At 42.7% G+C, this 23,345-nt stretch overlaps 1 pseudogene; it reads left to right on the top strand.

The window, feature by feature from the left end:
• Nucleotides 1-11,813: 11,813 nt before the first annotated feature.
• LOC137593458 (piggyBac transposable element-derived protein 4-like) lies at nt 11,814-16,498 on the top strand (annotated as a pseudogene).
• Nucleotides 16,499-23,345: the final 6,847 nt, after the last annotated feature.

The following is a 23,345-nucleotide window of genomic DNA, read 5'->3' as shown; positions in this document are numbered from 1 at the left end:
CACAGAGACTGTAAGAATAGGCAGACCAACTTGTGCACCGCCTGGATAGACTACCAGATAGCCTACGATTCAATGCCACACACGTGGATACTGGAATGTCTGGAACTGTATAAGATCAACAGGACACTAAGAGCCTTCATCAAAAACTCAATGGGAATGTGGAAGACGATCCTGGAGACTAACTCCAGGCCAATTACCCAAGTTAACATCAAGTGCAGCATATACCAAGGGGATGCACTATCACTCCTGCTGTTCTGCATAGGCCTGAACCTCCTCAGTCACATCATCAAAAAGAGTGGCTATAGATACCGATTCCGAAGCGGGACAACAATCAGCCTTCTCCTCTACATGGATGACATCAAGCTGTATGCCAGGAATGAGCGAGAAATTGACTCACTGATCCAGAGTGTCATTTAGATTAGACAAATGTGGCCAGATGGTATCAAGAAGAGGCAAGATGATCAGAACTGAAGGGGTTGGCCTACCAGGGGGCAGGATAGAAGACATCAAGGACAGCTACAAATACCCTGGAATCCAACAAGCTAATGGCAATCATGAGGATGCCGCAAGGAAGTCAGGTTTCCATTTGGGTCACGATCTCCCTTCTCAGGTCAGCAGCTCTTGTATTGAGGCTGTCTATGTCTCTTGGGGCTTGGTACCCAATCTCAGATTGTGGGGGGGATGGTGAAATCCCCTCGCTGACCTGGCGTCCTGGCTCCCCCTTGCCGTAGCATTGTTGTAGTATTTCATCGATCTCGAGTTGTGATAGCAGTTTTCAGTAATGGATGTTGGAACACTGGGCTAACAGCTGTTTCTTTGTTAGCTTTGATTGTGGGTTTTGAAGCATCCATTGGTCCCACATATAACCCCTCTCTCTGGGATTACTCGTGTAGTAGCATTCCAACAACTCCGTATTCTCCGCCCTTGTCCATGTGTGTCTTGTTCCAGTAAGCCATTTCTCATCAGATTGCCCTGGTTCCCTAGCAATTGACCTTGTTAACCCGGGCAAAGTCCAAGCCGGTATGACTCTGTCTGATGACTGAGGTAGGCTGTTATAGCATTAAGGGTCTTGCCTCACTGGATAGGGTTCGCCATGTCTGGGGTTCGAAACCACACCGTCCTGCATTCAAAACCACACCCTCCTGCATTACAGACCACACCCTCCTGCATTTGTGTAAGTTGACTGGATAGTGTTTGTCCCGACCGGGATTTGAACCCACAACCTCCTGCATTCAAGTCAGTTGACTTAACCACTAACTAATTACGTTCTATATCAAAATCAAAACAAATTTGATAAAGATAAGCAAGCATGAAGAATCTTCTGTATTGCTATTGTTTCTGAATTAAATAAAGTCTTATATATGTAATGGATTTTATGTCATTACTCTACCTTACAAACTTGACAATCTAGCAAACTGTAAATCACTGTCTGTTGGCCTGTCTGCCCATTTTTCTGTAATTCATTGATTATGGGACGGCAGTGGCTCAGCGGTAGAGCAGATGTCTCGTAGACGGATCGCCCCAGCCATCGGCGGATCGAATCCAGCTCCCGCCATGATGTCACCAGGAGTGTAAGCTGACAGTAGGAGATGTCAGCTCACGTCCCAGCCACTGCCAAGGCGCCCTTGAGCAAGGCGCCGTCCCCCCTACAAGCTGCTCAAAACTGGGGCGCATTCCAAAGCCGCTGCCTGTCACTCTGTCTCCCTGATGTGTGTAGTTTAATGTGATTGTACTAACTGCATGCTTACAGGCCCCCTTGTGTGCTGTGTTCAGGGGGGCTGTATACTTGTTAACTCACCGAGTGACTTTGTAATTTCCCCTTGTGGGGATCAATAAAGTATACTTCTTTTCTTATGAAAACTATTCATCTGATCCACAACAACACTACTTGTTATATGAGACCCCGGGGGCCAGAGGTAGTAGTTTCTCAATTTTGGTGTAACTGACTTAATATTGATATATTTATGATAAACAAGATGAACAGTAATCTGTGTAACAGTAGGATTCTCAAAAGTGTTGTGCTTTTGACTCAACTACATTGTGTAACACTGATTACTGTCAATGCTTTAGCGACCTGAAAAGGGCCTCCACCTGTCAGTTACAAGGGAAGTAGCCAATTGGAAGAGAGCTGAAACTTCCTCAACTGCTAAATAGACTTCTAAAAAGTGCAGTTGCTCATGTTTGAATATTCAAGGGTCTGGATTAGGGCTGCACCACACAGTATGACTGTGTATTATGTGTATACATTAACATATTTCTGTGAAAAGGCTTCCATCTCCGGACTGTCTGTGCCTGATTTTAAGCAGGGAAGAGGAATTGTTGGGATGTGTAATTAATGCACCCACATAATACATAGTGTTCAATCTGTGGTTCTTGTAAACTAATTACTCACACACACAGAGAGATCTGTGTGGTGCTCTCCCTCTTAATTCCATTCATAATTATTTTTATTTTATGAAGCATAGTACTGCACATTCCACCTTTAAGTGTGGTCCTCTTTCTTTCCTGCACACCAAAGTAAGCCTAAAATTGCAATTACAGGAAAATCAATGAGCTTCACTTTGCATATTCTTACTAGAGGTTTTGATGAGAACAATAAGATTATTTAATAGGTGTGGGATACTTAGTCAGTGTACCTAAATTCAATGTTAATGGGACAGGACAGTTAAAGTGAACCCGGGGCATTATTTGAAGTACATAATTGCATAAACGTTTTGGTGGCATTATTTTTTTTTTAAATGATCAATGGGGACCTTGACCAAAGAAAATATATCATAACTTCCAATGTGCTCTATGACAGCGGAAGTGACACAATTATGGGCATCGGGGTGAATCCATATCAGCACTATTATATAAATATACAACAAGTGACAACACACCAACACTATAACATTTAATTATCACAAAATCATCTCAAATCATGTCATCATCAGAGGAGTTCCCTGTGAACCCAGCTGGGGGTGTAATTATTCCCTATAATTACGACCCAATGTTATAACTGCTTTATAACTGCTAACTATACAAGCCCCTATATGATACCAATCAAGGAGATCGGTAACAAGCCCCGGGGGAAATAAACCCAATCAACTGACCTGTCTATCACTTTTGAAATTGTTTACTTTTCTCTAGTGCCATAATCACATGATAATCTGGTCATAAAAAAGCATTTACTGTACGTAATACCTACAGTATCTTATCCACTAACCTTAGGAATTCAGAATAAATACTATGGGTTGTCCAATAATGATCTTACCTTCAAATCTCTTTCAAAATCATCCGGGGTGAGCTGCTCATGTCAGATTCTTGGCTCTTTGGTTATTTTGCCTCTGTTTATCCCTGCTTTCCAATGCTGTCGAATTTTTCCAAAAGGTATTTTGAGGAACAGATACGTTTTTATCTTTGTGTCTAACTCCTGTGGTGTTGGAACATCCATTCACTTCACAGGTAACCATGATTTTATCAAATGTATTGCTTCATTGATTGTAATGTGATGTAATGGCTGCCCTGACTCATTAAGTGGCAGGTGTCGTCGATGATGCATGATCCCACCTGACGGTGCTGCTGCAGCGCAGATTTTAAGGTGTCGTGACACCAGGGATGATGCCAGACATCAGGATTTTTTTTCATAATGATATATATATATATATATATATATATATATATATATATATATATATATATATATATATAAATAAATGTCCCTCTCACCCTTGTGGGGTGGTATCTGTGTCATCCTCAAGCTCGGGTCCTCTACCAGAGGCCTGGGAGTCTGAGGGTTCTGCGCAATATCTTAGCTGTTCCTAGGACTGCGTTCTTCTGGACTGAGGCTTCAGATGTTGTTCCAGGGATCTGCTGTAGCCACTCTTCCAGTTTGGGGGTCACTGTCCCAAGTGGTCCTACTACCACGGGGACCACATTAACCTTGACCTTCCACATCTTTCTCAATCTTTTCGTGTTCCTTCTTCCTGATGTTGGCGTCAGCTGGAATCGCCACATCTATCACCACTGCTCTCTTCTCCTCTTTGTCCATCACCACTATGTCCGGTTTGTTAGCCAGCAGCTGTTTGTCAGTCTGTAAGCTGAAGTCCCACAGGATCTTAGCCTTGTCGTTGTCAACCACCTTCGGTGGTATGTCCCAGTGGGATTTGGGTACTTCTAGTCCATACTGGGTACAGATGTTCCTGTACACTATCACAGCTACTTGGTTGTGCCTTTCCATGTATGCTGAGCTGGCAAGCATCTTACACCCTGCTACCACATGCTGGACTGACTCTGGGGCTTCTTTACATAGCCTGCACCTTGGGTCAGATCTACTGTGGTAGATATTGGCCTCTATTGCCCTTGTACTTAGGGCCTGTTCTTGTGCTGCCATGATCAGTGCCTCTGTGCTGTCTGTCAGTCCAGCTTTATTCAGCCATTGGTAGGTCTTCTTAATATCAGCCACTTCCTCTATCTGACGGTGATACATGCCGTTTAGGGACTTGTCCCTCCATGTTGTCTCCTCCTCCTCCTCCTCCTTCTCAGGTTTCTGCTGTCTAAGGCATTCACTGAGCAGTTCATCTGTTGGGGCCATCTTCCTGATGTACTCTTGGATTTTTGATGTCTCATCCTGGACAGTGGCCCTGATTCTCACTAGTCCTCGGCCTCCCTCTTTCCGCTTAGTGTACAGCCTCAGGATGCTGGACTTGGGGTGAAACCCTCCATGCATGGTGAGGAGCTTTCTCGTCTTGATGTCTGTGGCTTCTATCTCCTCCTTTGGCCAGTTTATGATCCCAGCGGGGTATCTGATGACAGGCAGTGCATACATGTTGATGGCTTGGACCTTGTTCTTGCCATTCAGCTGACTTCCCAGGACTTGCCTTACTCTCTGGAGGTATTTGGCTGTGGATGACTTCTTTGCGGCCTCCTCATGGTTGCCATTAGCCTGTGGGATTCCAAGGTATTTGTAGCTGTCCTTGATGTCTTCTATCCTGCCCCCTGGTTGGTTGACCCCTTCAGTTCTGATCATCTTGCCTCTTCTTGATACCATCCGGCCACATTTGTCTAATCCGAATGACATCCCTATGTCGTCGCTGTAGATCCTGGTGGTGTGGATCAGTGAGTCAATTTCTCGCTCATTCCTGGCATACAGCTTGATGTCATCCATGTAGAGGAGATGGCTGATTGTTGTCCCGCTTCGGAATTGGTATCCGTAGCCACTCTTTGTGATGATGTGACTGAGGGGGTTCAGGCCTATGCAGAACAGCAGTGGTGATAGTGCATCCCCTTGGTATATGCCGCACTTGATGTTAACTTGGGCAATTGGCTTGGAGTTAGTCTCCAGGGTTGTCTTCCACTTCCCCATTGAGTTCTTGATGAAGGCTCTTAGTGTCCTGTTGATCTTATAAAGTTCCAGACATTCCAGTATCCACGTGTGTGGCATTGAGTCGTAGGCTTTCTGGTAGTCAATCCAGGCGGTGCACAAGTTGGTCTGCCACAGATGAACCAGCTGATAAAGGATGGGACTCACCCAGAATGGTTGACTGAAGGCAGGACAGTCCTGATCATGAAAGACCCACAGAAGGAATCTACCCCATCCAACTACCGGCCAATAACCTGTCTCAGTACAACATGGAAGCTCCTGTCAGGCATCATGGCAGCTAAGATGAGTAGGCACATGGATCAATATATGAGTGGGGCACAGAAAGGAGTTCGTAATAACGCCAGGGGAGCCAAGCACCAGCTACTTATGGACACAGCAGTACACAGAGACTGTAAGAATATATATATATATATATATATATATATATATATATATATATATATATATATATATATATATATATATATATATATATATATCAGCAGCAGCACTACAGACACCAATGACACGCACTACAGACACCAATGTCTAACAGTGAATCTGCTCTTGAAATTTCAGAAAAGGCTGTACCTTCAGCTTTAAGGGTCTTTCATTCACCTTTATGTCAGTTTCTCCGCATCTTTCCGCAAATGAATAGAAAAGACCGTCACTAGATTCCAGATTCCAGCACAATGGCATTTTTTAGACCAATTACGTTTAAAGTGGGTTATTTCCAGAGCCACAGTAGTTGGGGAATACAGAGATCAGTCACTCAGTCAAACTTTATTAATAAAATTGTTAAAAGCTCCTTATGTTTTGCTACGTAATCACCGGTGCTCCTACAGTCTGCTCTACCGTCTGAGTGAGAGCAGATCAGTCAGAGCCAGGACTTCGGTGACGCCCCTTGACTACCGTTGTTAGGGGGCGTGGGCCTGAGTGCCTTTTGAGGGAGCTCCTCTGGTGGTGGAGTGCGGCATGACTGGCGGCCAGACTGCCGGCTTTTTTTCAGCGATCATGTTTTTAACTAATATGAATATGAATATTAATCCATATACAAGGCGCACTGGATTATAAGGTGCACTACAGGTTTATGAGAAAATTTTAGGCTTTTAGGTACGCCTTATAGTCCGGAAAATACTGTATATATATAAATATATATATATATATATATATATATATATATATATATATATATATATATATATATATATATATATATTATACAGTATACGGCCATGTTGGTACTGCAGTATTACAAATAAAAAAATACATGCACATTATGTACTTTACTTAAATGTGTTAAGGAAACATTGAATTTGGATGGGTCAATTTGTATTCTAAATATGTCTTGAATTGTGAATCTCGGCTGAGAGATGCTATAATAGAGTGGAGGAGAAAAAAAATTCAACGGTAAATGAGAATAATGTCACAAGATTTATTCAAGATTTAAAGCTTATCTATAATACAGTTCCCTCACTATTGTGCATCAATATTAAAGTGAGACATGTTGACACAAGCCGATTGTAGGAAATGTGTAAATATTTCATAATTTCTAACATTTGTAATGCATAAATCATCCTCTTACATGGTAACATTACATCATGAAGGTTGTTTTTTGCTGTCTGCCAAATGATAACATTTGAGCCTAATATTGCATAATGAACTATAGCCTCGCTACCAGGTCTTTCTCCACAATTACCCATGGAATACCATATGAATCCCTCTCTGTTACTTTGGCAGTAATGGGAAGGATGAGTAAATCAATAATGCAACTAAGCATTTAAGATAATCCAATCCTCAGCACCACTTCCAGCCAGCAGCTTCTTTGAGAAGCAGCAAAGCCTGCAACAAAAGCAAGAGGATATTTTATTTTTATATGATTGCTTCACTGCAGCCTTACTGAATGGAGAATGAAGAAGCTGGGAATCTTAACACTGACTAAAAAGCAAAAGACTTCAAACCCTTATAAAATCTACTTCCCACACAGTTATGTAAAACATGACTTTGGGAGTTGGTGTGCCATTTTATCACACACTGTTAATTTATATTGCAGTGGTGAGAGATGAACTATTCCTTCTTTTACCCCGCTAATTTGAAATATGCAGATATCTGTCAGAGTGATATGATTGTATGTCAAAAAAAAAAAAATACATTAGTCTATTGTGCCTCTTTCTTCTTCTTCTTTTCCTTTCGGCTTTTCCCTTCAGGGGTCGCCACAGCGAATCAATTTCCTCCACGTAGCCCTGTCCTTCGAATCCTCTTCTCTCACACCAACTACCTTCATGTCTTCCCTCATTACATCCATAAACCTCCTCTTTGGTCTTCCTCTAGGCCTCCTGCCTGGCAGTTCAAAACTCAGCATCCTTCTACCAATATATTCACTATCTCTCCTCTGGACATGTCCAAACCATCTCAGTCTGGCCTCTCTGACTTTATCTCCAAAACCTCTAACATGTGCTGTCCCTCTGATGTACTCATTCCTGATCCTATCCTTCCTGGTCACTCCCAGAGAGAACCTCAGCATCTTCATCTCTGCTACCTCCAGCTCTGTCTCCTGTCTTTTCTTCAGTGACACTGTCTCTAGGCCAAACAACATCGCTGGTCTCACCACAGTTTTGTACACCTTTCCTTTCATTTTAGCTGAAACTCTTCTATCACACATCACACCTGACACTTTCCTCCACCCGTTCCATCCTGCCTGTACATGCTTCTTCACCTCTTTTCCACACTCTCCATTGCTCTGGACTGTTGACCCTAAGTACTTAAAATCCTCCACCTTCTTCATCTCTTCTCCCTGTAACCTCACTCTTCCACTTGGGTCCCTCTCATTCACACACATGTACTCTGTCTTACTGCGGCTAACCTTCATTCCTCTCCTTTCCAGGACAAAACTCCACCTCTCTAGCTTCTCCTCCACCTGTTACCTGCTCTCACTACAGATCACAATGTCATCTGCAAACATCATAGTCCATGAAGATTCCTGTCTAACCTCGTCTGTCAGCCTGTCCATCACCATAGCGAACAAGAAGGGGCTCAGAGCTGATCCCTGATGCAGTCCCACCTCCACCTTGAACTCCTCTGTCACACCTACAGCACACCTCACTCACTTTAACATATTTCTCGGCCACTTCAGACTTCTTCATACAATACCACAATTCCTCTCTTTGCACCCTGTCACAAGCTTTCTCCAGATCTACAAAAACTCAATGTAGCTCCCTCAGGCCTTTTTTTGTACTTTGTGGTGGGGGTTTCATTTTTCTTAAGGACAGGAGACAGTGTAAAATACAAGATATTTATTTGTCAATTCAAATCATGTATAGGTTGAGTAGCAGTACAATAATATCATACACAGGTTGAATATGAGTCCAATAATATCATCGATGATATTGACAGACAGGTACAACAAACAGACAAGTTCAACAAATACTTATCTAAGCATGATGAGAGCTCTGGAGACGATGAAAAAGTCCTCCGGTGTGTTGTTGCAGAACATTCTGGGTACAGGAAAAAACTTGAAGTACAAACTAAAAATTGGATCACATATCTTTTTATACCCTAAAAGTGTGACTAGGGGGAGGTATTAACCTCGGCCCATCTGCCGTCAACCAGTTCTTTACGGGCTTTCAGTTGGTACGTCATGACCTCCAGACGTTACCAAAAATATCAAGTCGACAGTTTCACAAAACTATTTGATGACATAATATAATTAGTCACGCGAACCCTGTGAGGATCTGCTGCAGACGTTATTATATACATTTTGGCATTGTCCTGGAATATGATCGTGCCATCCGGGAGAAAAAATCAATTTATGGCATTGCCTGGCCATTCAGTACATTCAGATACTTAGCTGACTTTTTGCTGAATAAAATTGCTGAACCTAGACTTAACCAACTTAACCCTGCAATTTGCTTATTGAAACCCAAACGGTGACTTTTTTTTTTGGCCGGGCAGTTTATGTTGTCGGCCTTTATTATGGTTCTGATATTGAGCAGAGTAAATATACAACCTCTTAGCAGAAGCTGAGTAGAGGTCTTAATGCAGATGTTGTGTGTGAATCATCCGCTTTTTTGTAATAATAATTCACTTTCATTTTATTTTCTCATAATATAAAACCTGCAATATTTACATGAGCAAAGCAAGAAGTTACCACCTACACAATGTAGGCCTGAAAGTGAGTTAAAAGAGTGTGTCCTTATGCTAGAAAAATGTTATGTCAAAGGAAACTTGCTTTTCCTTTTTTCCCCTCATTGTTTCAAGTATTGCTATAAATACACTTCACTATAAGAAAATGAAGCATCTTATACAGTGCACCTTCCAAGTCGCCACGGCCATTTTTTTAAACTTTAGGAAAGTGAGAAAAGGTGAAAAAAGTCAATACTTTATCTTCTCCAGTTATAAATAGCTTTATAACAACATAATATTAGACAGTCTCAGATAGCTTCTGTTGTGACAGTATGATGTCAAGATGACATGGGAAGCAACCCCACTTTGATATAAAATTTGTCTTCTGACAGAAGTCAGTGTGAACATCAGCATACTGTTTTTCACAGCCTGGCTTATCAGGTTCCATTAATGTCACTATGATTGCTAAATCACTTACTCATCCCTTGCCTATTTGCTTTGAATTTGTGTAAAAATCCTTCAGGACTGCTTTTAGATTCTCATTAAGAGGCTGTATGTGACAAATCAAGTTTGATAGTGACTTTTAAATACACGGGTCCAAAAATAACAGTGTGAAGTCTGTCTTCATCATTGTTAAAGAATCATCCTGTCCTATCCAACAACCCCCCCCCCCTTTCTCAATCGATTTTAACTATTTCAGAGCTATGACATGAATGATTTAGATGCCTTTACGAACCTATGGTGTGTCAAAGGTGTCTTATGTTCCGTGTTAGGAGCTCATGTTCAGTCAGTGTTTGGTTTAATTCAAGTATATTTTGCCCACATTTCATATAGTACTCTTTTTTTTAAGTGTGTTCATGTTTGAGTGAATCTCTCTTGTATGTTGTTAACGTAACTATCTTGTTATATCGACTTCTTGAATAAATGCGATTTTAAAAATCAAATCTCTCTCTCGGTCTCTTGCTCTCACTCTCTCTCTCTCTCTGCTTTTTCTCCCTTATCCTCTCTCTCTCTCTCTCTCTCTCCTTCACACACACACACACACACACACACACACACACACACACACACACACACACACACACACACACACACACACACACACACACACACACACACACACACACTCAATGTTCAGACAAATACCGTGTTTGCTTTCTATATTTCATAACTATCCCACATGGCTTCAAGTAATGCATGGTAGAGATAGAGCAGGTACTCATTCACATTACTATTAAGACCAAGGCCTCGTCCACACGATGCCGGAACTTTTTGAAAACACAGCTTTTTTGTTGGGTTTACGCCTTCGGTCCACACGACAACGCAGATATCCGGAACAAAAATGAAACTTTTTGAAAACGCTGGCCAAGGTGGATTTTTAAAAAAATGCTGGGTCTTTGTTGTCGTGTAGACGGTTTATCCGCAACTTTTTAAAAACGCTGACATCTTGCCTGCGACAAAAACCACTGTGACGTCATATTTATGGGCCCATGTGTACAAACATGATGGATGTACGAACCTTGTTGATGGCAGCATTCTTGCAGGCGTTTTGTGACAACAACACACGGAGGATTCCTATTGGATAAAATTTGACTCATTACTGCCACCACATGGTTTGGCATGCTTATAGCCATCTTCGAAGACGCATGTATGCATTTACGTGTGGACGGAGATGTTTTTGAAAATGCTGTCGTGTGGACGCAAATCGTTTTCGATGCATTTTCAAAAAGTTGCGTTTTCAAAAAAATCCGTCATCGTGTGGACGGGGCACACGTTAGGGATGCACTTTGAGCAAATTGACAACAAATCAGATTCAAACTTGTCATCTGACCATGTCTTTTATTTGTCATAAATATACTGTCAACACGAGTAAAATGAGAGTGAACTGTTTTGGAACAGTTAGCATAGAATACAAAGGTGAAACTCACATCTCAGCAACACCCTTTGCCACCCCCACCAAGAATCATTGAGGAGCCAGACAGGTTTCAATGATGGTCGTTGGATGGTCGTTGGCATTTTCACAGACGGCAGAGCTCTTTTTTGTGGATTTCAAGGTGTTATAAAGGTGCTGCAGATCACAGGACCCAAATTCTCACTGTGCTGGCGCAATGAGTGTGCGTTATGACCGTGAAGAGGCTCTAGAGCTGATTTTTTCTGATGTCCAGTGGAGGATGTATCAGAAGAAGAAGATAGGGAGGAATATAACCCAGAGCATGATGAATAATCTTCAGAAGAAGACGAAAACCCTGAAGCTGAAAGAGAGACTTTCCTTTCAAAAAATGGCAAAACAACATGGTCCTCTGCATATTATAACCAACATGGCAGGCATGCAGAACAAAACGTCATAAAGATGACCCCAGGACCCACAAGGTATGCCGTTTCTCATGCCCATGACATTGCCTCTACATTCTACCTGTTTATCACACCAGCAATAGAAAAACATAATCCTGGAGTTGACAAATCTGGAGGGTTTTCGCAGATTTGGAGATAGCTGGAAAAAGATGGATGAGACTGACCTGCAGGCCTACTTAAGGCGACTAATCTCAGCAGGTGTATACAGGTCCCGAGGTGAGGCCACAGCTAGTCTATGGGATGCAGAGAGTGGAAGGCCAATTTTCCAAGCCACAATGCCACTCAAACTCTTTCACACCTACTCAAGACTGCTACGATTTGATGACCGTGAGTCAAGACCAGCAAGACGTGAGACAGACAAACTTGCAGCCATAAGAGAGGTCTGGGACAAGTGGGTGGAGCGGCTAGCCTACCTCTACAATCCAGGGCCTGACGTAACAGTGTATGAGCAGCTTGTACCATTTAGAGGTAAACTATTTTCTAATTTGTAATAAAAAGTGATTTTCACTATTGATTTCTTTGACTGTTTTCTGTGACACTGATACTAATCACTGATGCTGATGTCTTCTGTCCAAAGGTTGTTGTCCTTTCCAGCAGTATATGCCCAGCAAGCCAGCAAAATATGGGATCAAGTCATGGGTGGCCTGCAATGCCAAATCAAACTATGCTTGGAAAATGCAAGTATATACCAGAAAGCCGACCAGTGGATGCCCAGAGAAGAACCAGGGGATGTGAGTTGTGCTTGATGTGACAGAGGGACTGAGGGGTCACAATGTGACATGTGACAATTTCTTTACCTCTTATGAACTTGGACAGCAGCTCCTGAAGAGGAAGATCACCATGGCTGATACAGTTCGAAAGAACAAGCCTGAACTCCCACCTGCACTGCTTGCATCAAAGGAGAGAGAGGTCTTCTCATCAAAGTTCGCCTTCACACCCATGACCACTGTAGTTTCTTACCTCACAAAAAAAAACAAAAAACAAGAATGTAGTTTTCATGAGCACACTGCACAAAGACAGTGACATTAGTGATTGTGAGGACAGGAAGCCAGTCATCATCCTGGACTACAACCGCAACAAAGGAGGTATGGACAATCTCCATAAGCTTATTGGAACATACAGCTGCAGAAGGATGACTGCCTGCTGGCCCCTGGTCATCTTCCACAACATCATTGATGTTTCCTTCTGCAATGCCTCTGTAATCTGGAGAGAGATCAACCCGACCTGGATATTTCATAAGAAGAACAAGAGGAGGCCGTTCCTGGAGCAGCTAGGAAAGACACTTGTTTGTTGGAAACAACTTAATGAGTGATACAGTATATACTATGTGTGTGTTTAAAACAAAGGCAAATTTTAAAGCATATCATGACTTAAAACACTTTTCTTATTTTGATTGCTATTTTCAAATAAACAAAAATACAAACCAAACAGCGAAATATCAAATCAATCAGTCATGTTACGATTTGCAAATTTCCAGTTTATTTCTGTTTCTGTATTTATATGTTTTTTAAACTATTTCTCGGCATCAATCACTGAACAACTCACTGAAAGATTGATAGGCTTTGTTTTTAGGTTAATGGAACAAAAGTTTGCATTAAAATGGCAACTATTTTTAATGTGGAAAATTAATGGCTTTCAACCTCAAACATACTTGACAGTCTTTTTGTTTTTAACATAATTAGTTTTAAAACAGCAGATTTTTGACAGCTGCTCAGTAAAATTACATACAATCTTAGGAATCTGAGTAGTGGGGATGTGCAACATAACAACCCAGCCAGATGTGTCAAATATACCGATCAAACACAGTAATGCTCTGACTTGCATAACATGTATCAGGAAGTTACTAGTGGTACAGAAGAAACGTACTTGTGCTGCCTGTGAATGGTTTTGTGAGTTATCAACTGCATGGTATGCAGAGACTATGTTTTAACATTGTCAGTCTAACAGGCTGCTTTGTTCGCTGTCACTAATGGGTATGAAAAAATCCAATGAGACATGAGCTGTAAGAGTTTAATGAAGGTTAATTTTATTCTGAGTTGTTTTTATGACGAAAATTTATAGTACAATCCATTAGGTTTTATTCATCATTGATTTATATGTTGTTGCCATTTTACTGTTTATAACTGCTTTAAATGTGTGACAAGAAGTTCCCTACTGTCTTCATGCAAAACCACACCACATGAGCAGTTCACATCGTGAAAGACAGGAGTTCCAACTTTCCAGGTGACGGCATCCCATTTAAAATAGACTTACAGGCTAGGCTCTGAATATTATCAGTCATTTCACAGAAAGGTATTTTAAAAGGTATTACATCACAATGTAACAGCTGCATCTGTCCCAAAAAGACCTGGATTTGAAGATATGTCCTTAGAGAATTTCAATTCCATGTGTTCTAATAGAAAGACAAAAAAAAAAAAAGTGATTGTTTTCTAAAAATACTTAACTACCAGTGTTTCTTGATGAGTTCAAATTGCAAAAAGCTTTGAGCTTTTTGTTTTGCTTCATGAACATGTAAGACCAAAGAAGTGAAACAAATACCAACTTACTGTAGAGTGCAGACCCTTGAAAAAAATTCCCCACAGCTAAAAATGAAATCTCTCATATTGCTGAAGGTTTGGCCTGTATCATAGCATTATTTTTTGTCCGAAATTTGTACTAAATGTGTTGACATTGGCTATGACAACAGAATGCAGTAATGTTTGAGCTTTGAATATGTACTTTATAATTTTTAAAAATTAGATTTTAATCTGAAAAATGGATTGTAATAAACAGAAAACCGAAATACAAAGTTCAACTCAAAAAGTGATTGTAGAACAGACTGGCTGGTGGACATAGGGTTAGGGTTAGACAATAATGCCCTCTGGCTGACCTGAGGCTGGCTGGAAATTATCTACCAACTGGTACGGGAGACATTAATGTCACAGACACTCTTGGGTCGTAGGTACTGTCACTATGAGACAGGGAAGCATCTTCTGCACTCTAACAACCTTCCCCCAAGATGTCACTTGGGTGAAAGAGAGAGAGGGATTTGGATTTGAAATCAGGCACTGCCACAGATCTTGTTTTCATGAAGTTTGTATTGTGTCAGTAGTTTAAAAAAACACAAGGAATCCCTGGATCCCTGTTGGCCTAGTGGGATGAAACAAAAGAGAAAAACTGCATTTTAAGATAAAATGAAAATTATGGCTCCAACAGAATGACTGATTAATTACTAAAGGATGCACATTAGCAGATGTGATTAATTACTAAAGGATGCACATTAGCAGATGTTCACCTTTCTCTTCTTTGATCTGTTTGTTTCTTAAGACGATATAACATGAACAATTTAGATGAAATTTCTTGTGGTGTGATTGACGGGGTATAAAGGAAATATCATTGCTGAGTATGATGTTTATCCAGATTTTTCTTGCGTGTTCATACACTCAATGCAGAGTTATACTATGCATATTCCATATTTATCACATGTAGGACAAACTGGCATCAGATTAAAAATTAATAATTAGTCAAGATAAACATTTAATTTGTGATAATCACTAACATCCATCCATCCATTCTCTTCTGCTTATCTGGGGTTGGGTCGCGGGGGCACCAGGCACATCCTCCTCCCGGTAGGATGTGCCTTGAACACCTCACCAGGGAGGCGTCCAGGACGCATCCTAACAAGATGCCCGAGCCACCTCATCTGGCTCCTCTCGATGCGGAGGAGCAGCGGCTCGACTCTGAGTCCCTCCCGGATGACCGAACTTCTCACCCTATCTCTAAGGGAGAGCCCGGACACCCTGCGGAGGAAACTCATTTCGGCCGCTTGTATCCGGGATCTTGTTATTTCGGTTACGACCTACAGCTCGTGACCATAGGTGAGGACAGGAACGTAGATCAACCGGTAAATCGAGAGCTTTGCCTTTTGGCTCAGCTCCTTCTTCACCACGACGGACCGATACAGAGTCCACATCACTGCAGACGCTGCACCGATCCGCCTGTCGATTTCCTGTTCCATCGTACCCTCACTCGTGAACGAGACCCTGAGATACTTGAACTCATCCACTTGGGGTAGGATCTCATCCCCAACCCGGAGAGGGCACTCCACCCTTTTCCGACTGAGGACCATGGTCTCAGATTTGGAGGTGCTGATTCTCATCCCAACCGTTTCACACTCGGCTGCGAACCGCTCCAGTGAGAGTTGGAGATCATGGCTTGATGAAGCCAACAGCACCACGTCATCTGCAAAAAGCAGAGACGCAGTACTGAGCCCACAAACCAGACACCCTCAATGCCTTGGCTGCACCTAGAAATTCTGTCCATAAAAGTTATGAACAGAATCGGTGACAAAGGGCAGCCTTGGCGGAGTCCAACCCTCACTGGAAACAAATCCGACTTATTGCCGGCAATGCGGACCAAACTCTGACATCAGTCGTACATGGACCGAACAGCCCTTATCAAGGGGTTCGGTACCCCATACTCCCGAAGCACCTCCCGCAGAACCCCCCGAGGAACACGGTCGAACGCCTTCTCCAAGTCCACAAAACACATGTAGACTGGTTGTGCGAACTCCCATGCCCCCTCAAGGACTCTGCGAAGGGTGTAGAGCTGGTCCACTGTTCCACGGCCAAGACAAAAACCACACTGCTCCTCCTGAATCCGAGATTTGACTTCTCGATGGACCCTCCTCTCCAGAACCCCTGAATAGATCTTGCCAGGGAGGCTGAGGAGTGTGATCCCCCTGTAGTTGTAACAAACCCTCCTGTCCCCCTTCTTAAAAAGGGTGACTACCACCCCAGTCTGCCAATCCAGAGGCACTGTCCCCGACATCCATGCGATGTTGCAGAGGCGTGTCAACCAGGACAGCCCTACAACATCCGCAACCTTTAGGAACTCCGGGGGGATCTCATCCACCCCCGGGGGCCCTGCCATTGAGGAGCTTTTTAACCACCTCGGTGACCTCAACCCCAGAGATAGGAGAGCCCGTCTCAGAGAACCCAGACTCTGCTTCCTCATGGGAAGGCGTGTCGCCGGAATTAAGGAGGTCTTCGAAGTATTCTCTCCACCGAGTCACAACGTCCCGAGTCGAGGTCAGCAGCGCCCCACACCACTATACACAGTGTTGATGCTGCACTGCTTCCCCCTCCTGAGACGTCTGATGGTGGACCAGAATTTCCTCGAAGCCATCTGGAAGTCGTCCTCCAAGGCCTCAGCGAACTCCTCCCACGCCCGAGTTTTTGCCTCAGTAACCACCAAAGCTGCATTCCGCTTGGCCAGCCGGTACCCCTCAGCTGCCTCAGGAGACCCACAGGCCACAAAGGCCCGATAGGACTCCTTCTTTAGCTTGACGGCATCCCTTACCGCCGATGTCCACCAGCTGGTTCTGGGGTTGCCGCCATGACAGGCACCGACCAACTTACGGCCACAGCTGCGGTCTGCCGCCTCGACAATGGAGGCACGGAACAAGGTCCACTCAGACTCAATGTCCCCCGTCTCCTCTGGAACGTGGTTGAAGTTCTGCCAGAGGTGGGAGTTGAAACTCCTTCTGACAGGGGATTCCGCCAGGCATTCCCAGGTCGCCAGGTCGGGCAGGCAACTTCCCCCGCCATCGGAGCCAACACACCACCAGGTGGTGATCTGTTGACAGCTCCGCCCCTCTCTTCACCCGAGTGTCCAAGACATGCGGCTGCAAGTCCGATGACACGACCAAAAAGTCGATCATCGAACTGCGGCCTAGGGTGTCCTGGTGCCAAGTGCACAATAATCACTAACATACAGAATAAAAATGCTGCAAGCAGATGGCAACAGATAATTGTCATGATAACTCCGTTCCTGCAGTCTGCTCCACAGTTTCCACTGTCCCACCTCCCAGCCTGACCACACCTCCTGCTGATCACGCACACCTACAGTCTATCTGCAATCAGTCCGGTATTTAAACCCATGTCTCACGCTCAGTCTCTGCCAGATTGTAATTGACCCATGTCCTACTCTCCAGCGACCTACTCCGGATTGCCTGCCCGATCATGACCTGTTTCGTCCCTGGACTCTGCCTCTCGTCTGCTTCCCAGCCAACCTACCCGCCCTTTGTCCACAGATTCTGCCTCGTCTCTCGGTGCTTGTAAACCTGACCCTTGCCTGTCCAATGACTCTGCCTCCTGTTCCAGCCCCGGTAAATTTTTTTCCGTCCCTTGACCTCGTCTCCTGCCTGCTCCCTTTTTCTGGAGGGATCCATTGTGTCTCCAGTGTGCTCCGCTGGCCTAGTGGTTACCTGCCTGCCTGCCGTCTGGGAGACCCAGGTTTGATTCCCACTCCGCCCGGCCTGGAAATAAACACTGTTGAACTTAATTCCTGTCTTGTCTCTTTGTGCTGCACTTGGGTCCTGTTCACACCCTGTGACAATAATGACTTAAAAATAATAAGCAATACAAAAAAATAATTTTATTTGGATTGAAATCATTTTGTGTTACTTTGTTATCCAGGATATTTTGTTTAGGTCTGGACCTCTGTATAAAAATACAGAGGTCCAGACCTCAGTGACCTCAATAGACCTAAGGTTTGTAAAATTGAATGGTTGGGTGGTTAACTCACTCATGCTTTAGTGATACATTAACAAAACATACGACTATTTATTATGTAAGAGAATATGTTAAATGAATCATTTCACATTTATGTGAATATGTTTGTCTATTTGGCGGGAGCTGATTTTTATTGGCACTGCAAGTCAGCTTGCGATTAGCTTTGGCTGTCATAAAGACTGAGGTATCCAGGCAACTGGTAAACCACAGCCAAGAAAAATTTACAGCATGTAACCCACCATATCGTTTGGTTTATTCTCTGCACTTCCATTCACAAGTCAACATTGTCAACTAAAATTATTTAGCATTAACCATCAGCTCTTGACAACGAAGCAATCCAATGTATTTCTTACAGTGTGTTTTCCCCTTTAGTTTATTACATAAATACTAAGTGGCCAAAATATTTCTGCATTTTGACAAATACATTTTCTGTTTTATATTCTCAGGACAGTCTTCATCCTGTTAAAAGGAAAATATCAAAATATCCTTGTCAATGTTGCCATCTGCTAGCTAATGAGGGATTCTTGAGTCTCTGTCGAATTAAGTGGTTCTAGAGCTGTTCCTAACCCTAACCTCGTAACGCCAATCATGACATCCCACAGAATTCTAAATGCATGGTGCAGTGCTCCGGTAGTGACAAGTATCTGTAGAGAAGTTGTAGCTCTCTCCCTAAGGCCTTGATGTGTGCAACAACTTGGGTCATTACTGCATTTTTTTCCTTGCAGGGTGGCATTCAGCGCAGTTACATGTTATGTCAAATAAAAAAACAACAAAAATAAAAATTTAAGTCTGCCATCCTTTCATGTTTGACAGTTATTGCATTGGTTGTCCCTTTATACACCAAAACTGTAACCACAGCTCCCCTGGGGCAGACTAACAGAAGCATGGCAGGAAATTTGCGCCAACGGCTTGTCCGACCACCACCGGAATCGAGCTGCCGATCCTACGATCAGTGGATAATCCACTCTATCACTTAACCCCCCTCCCCCTTATTACAGTGCTTTATTACCATGAGAAAACAATCTCATGGCAAAACAGGCAGACAGATATTGCGGTTTTCATCGCAAAAATATTGTAATTTCCTCCTTTCCTGGAGGCTGTATCAGTGTGGGCTTTGAACACCTGCAGAGCTCTCCAGAGCTCCGGCCCCTCCCAAGCAAGAGTGCCAGCGTCAGAATGCACTGTGATTGGTCCATTATTGAGTCTTCTTTGAATGTTTATGGCAGTTCACAAACATGTTGCACGCCGCTGCCTGCGTGGGTTGAGTAAAATAACACATTTTTAGACTTAAGGCATGGACCATACAAAATCCGACTTCGGCCTATGATTGGCATGCAGACCGGACTTTGGGCAGGGCTGGTGTAGGTAAATGCAATGCATTTCATTATTAGAAACTCATAACATCTGATAGTATGCCATGCTGACTTTATACATAAAAAGCCACACCCAGGGGACACACATTATCAGACCATGGCAGAGAAATTGTACTCTCTGTGGTAAATGTTAATGAATACTCCTGAACGCAAAGATAGTACTGACGGATATATCTCTACTGAAGCAATGGTACAGATTCTCTTAGCAGATTAGAAAAAACATAATGCAAAGACCCTGATCCCGATTTAGCCCTTGCTCTAATGCCAGTCAGACAGCTCTGGTGATTATTAATTGATGATCTTGTGGAAGCAAGAGGGGGATTCATTTACCACTATGGGACCACAAATCACCAAAAAGAATGCCTGTCCAACTCTTTTTGTAAATTCTAAAATCTTCACTCTGATTCATCTTCCTCTCTCTTTCTTGCCTCCACCTCCACAATCATGAAGGAAAGTGCAAAATGAACAGCATCTCCCCAAGATACTGAAATGATCCAAGCAGTATGCACTCTCTCCGAAAAAAACAAAAAACAAAAAACAAAAAAACGGTCTAAAATAAAACTATAACCAGGATGCATCAAGGATTGATGATGGATCTCTGCACAGGATGGGAAAATAAAGAAACATTTTAAACTCTAAATTCACTATGCTTAACATTTATTGCTAAAGATGAGGGGTCAACCTGCTGCCATAATGTGATATTCATACCAATTAACTGCCTAAAATTAAGATCCCTTCAGTTTGCTGGCAATATACTGGGCCCATGTATCATGCAGTCAATTGCTGGAATCATTCATTCATTAATCTTGATGACTGCTTTTTCAAGCTTATTGTGGGTCACGGGTGGTGGTGGTGGTGGTGGTGGTGGGGCAACCTCTGAAGCTCACTTTCACACTTATGGGCAATTTGGAATGATCAATTCACCTTAAGATGCATGTTTTTGGAGTTGGGAGGAAGCCAGATAATCTGGAGAGACCCTACACAGATACAGGGACAACGTACAAGCTCAGCACGAAAAGGACTCAAATCCGGAACCTTCTAGTTGTGAGGCAATAGCACTACCCACTGCACCACTGTGCTGCCCTTGGTGGAATCATAGAGGGGATATTTAAGGGAGAAGTATAATGTTTAGGATATTTAGAACAATGTAAAGGATTTAACATACTTAATTTGCATATGACTTAGAAAAGAGATAAAATAATAATAATAGTAATTGTTGATTTTATTATATAGAACAGAGGACACTCCAACACATTTGGGCTTTCGTTCTCAGGGCATACCAGCATGCAACAAAAGGAGCAAATAATTTTGCCATTCCTGTCTGTGTATTTGTATGGGAATGAAAGACAATACCTTTGTTCCAGTTAAGGGGTAGTTCAGAGCAGCAGTTTTCCTCTCTTCTTTATGATTATTGTTGCTCAGTGGATACTTCATATACTTTACTTTTGAGCTTCTTCCTGTATAATGCAACTTCAATCAGGAGAGACTCTTTACTGAGTCAGTAGATATTATTTTACTGCCATGGGTACAATAAAGCCTTTGGTAATGACAATATCTCAATAAGGGATAAGGAGTGGTTGAAACCCCCTGCTGGAGCTTAGACATAAGGTGGTAAAAATAGGATAACGTAACGGTTTAGTTACTGTATAGATTGTGCATTGCTTTTAGATGGTCTGTTTATACAGTGAATATTTTTAAATATGCAGCACACATCAAGATTTTAAATCTTAATAGAAAGGCAAATAAAATCATAATCTGTGGCTGTTGTTATTGAATTTATATGTTTCTGTGTTTCTTTACCTTCCTCCCTCTTTCTTTATCTTTTTGTCTGTATATCTGTTGCTCTTTTTATCCATACAGTCAATGCAGATAGCCACCCACCTGTTGGGTTCTGTCCTGAGATTTCTGCATTTAGAAAGGAAATGTTTCCCTGGCTATATATGGTATTCTCAATAAAGGCTGTGTGGTAAATACCCAACACCTAACTTTTACTGGACAGTGCAAAGATTTGCATAAATGGATGTTGCACTGACGGCAGCAAAGCGATTATATGGTATGTTGTTTTGCAGAGAAAAATAGCCAGAGAAGGTTAAGAAAACTACATCTAACAGAATTGGAACATATCTTTATCAATTTTTCAATATAAGTGAACTACAATAAAACTAGAAAGTTTTTCACATGTGAATCTGATTTTATGCAAAACTCCATAAATCTAATTATTTCAAAATAATTTACCGCATTATTTATTCCATTTAGGTTGTGGTGTGGGCTGGTCATCCCAGCTGATATTGGTGGGGGGGTTCTACGTTCTCGACAAACCACCAATTTATTGCTGACATGTAAAAGTCAGTGCAAAAACAGATTAATTCCAGTGGTCTTACTAGAATCGAAAGAGAGAAAAACACATTTTAAGATAAATATTAGATAGACATACACTGTATATATATACACAAGGAGATAAAACAATCGCCTAAAGAGACAACAAGGAGAGACAGTGGGGGAGCCCAGTGACAGCAGTCTGCAAATGAAGGAGCTCTTCTGCTGGGAGAAGGCGGTATGCAGGGAGTGGCTGGTACTCCTCAATATTGCTCTGAACTTAGACATGGTCCTCCTCCCCCCACATTCATTTTCTTGTAGGCTTGACCTGTGTTTCCCAACCTTTTTTGGAGCCACGGCACACTTGTTATTGAAAAAAATCACGATGCACTCCACCAGCCAAAAATTGTCTCATCTCGGGTCTAATAGTTTCTGCTTGTTTTCTTTCATACTAACATACTGTATCATGCCATTACAGATTCTGCCCTCATTTAAAATCAGCTCATTCCGGTCACCTGCCCTCTCTCCACACACCTGCAGCTACTCCCCAATCTGTCTCCACCCTTCGAATGCCAGCTCAGCCTTCTACTCTCTGCCAGATTGTTTAGTGTTCGCCCTGACCTTCCAGTCGTTGTATCCTGCCTATTGGTCTAGTTAATGTTATTAACTCAGCCTCTTTCTTGAACCCTGCCTTTTATTTACTCCACCTTGGATTTGTCTGCCTGGTTTTTTGGACTGCCTCTAATGGATGATTCGTCTGCTGTTTGGACTGATTACCTGATACCTGACCGTTTGTCTGTTGTGCTTTTGGGTTCACCACCAGCCTCATATATCCTAACCTAATATATCCCAGGAAGTGTTTCATATGGAAGTGTCTAGATGTTGGCAATCGCCTCGTCTACAGCCTCCTGGGCCTTGTTCAGACTAGTCACCTGTATCCGATTTTTAGCCCATCCAGATTGATGTTGCATGTCTCGCGTGTAGTCTGAACAGTCCCAATTGGACTTTTGTGGGACGGATTGAAACCACATTTGGGAAGTAGTTTTGTGTCTGATAGGGCCAGAGTCATCTGCAGTATGAAGAGCTTGATCTATACGGCAGACCGCAATGTCACATTTGTTACGCGAGAGGAAGGCTCCAGAAGGAAGAGCGTAGTGCATTACAGAGCAGTAAAACACGGAAGAAGAAATTGACGATATCTGGTGTCCACATCTACCAGACAATGATATCGCCAATAGCTAAGATAACAAAACTTTACGTCCGTCGTTGTTGTTGGTGTTGCCGCCG

The sequence above is a fragment of the Antennarius striatus genome, chromosome 4 (genome assembly GCF_040054535.1).
Source record: "Antennarius striatus isolate MH-2024 chromosome 4, ASM4005453v1, whole genome shotgun sequence".
NCBI lineage: Eukaryota > Metazoa > Chordata > Actinopteri > Lophiiformes > Antennariidae > Antennarius > Antennarius striatus.
This window is presented reverse-complemented; position numbering and strand designations above follow the sequence as displayed.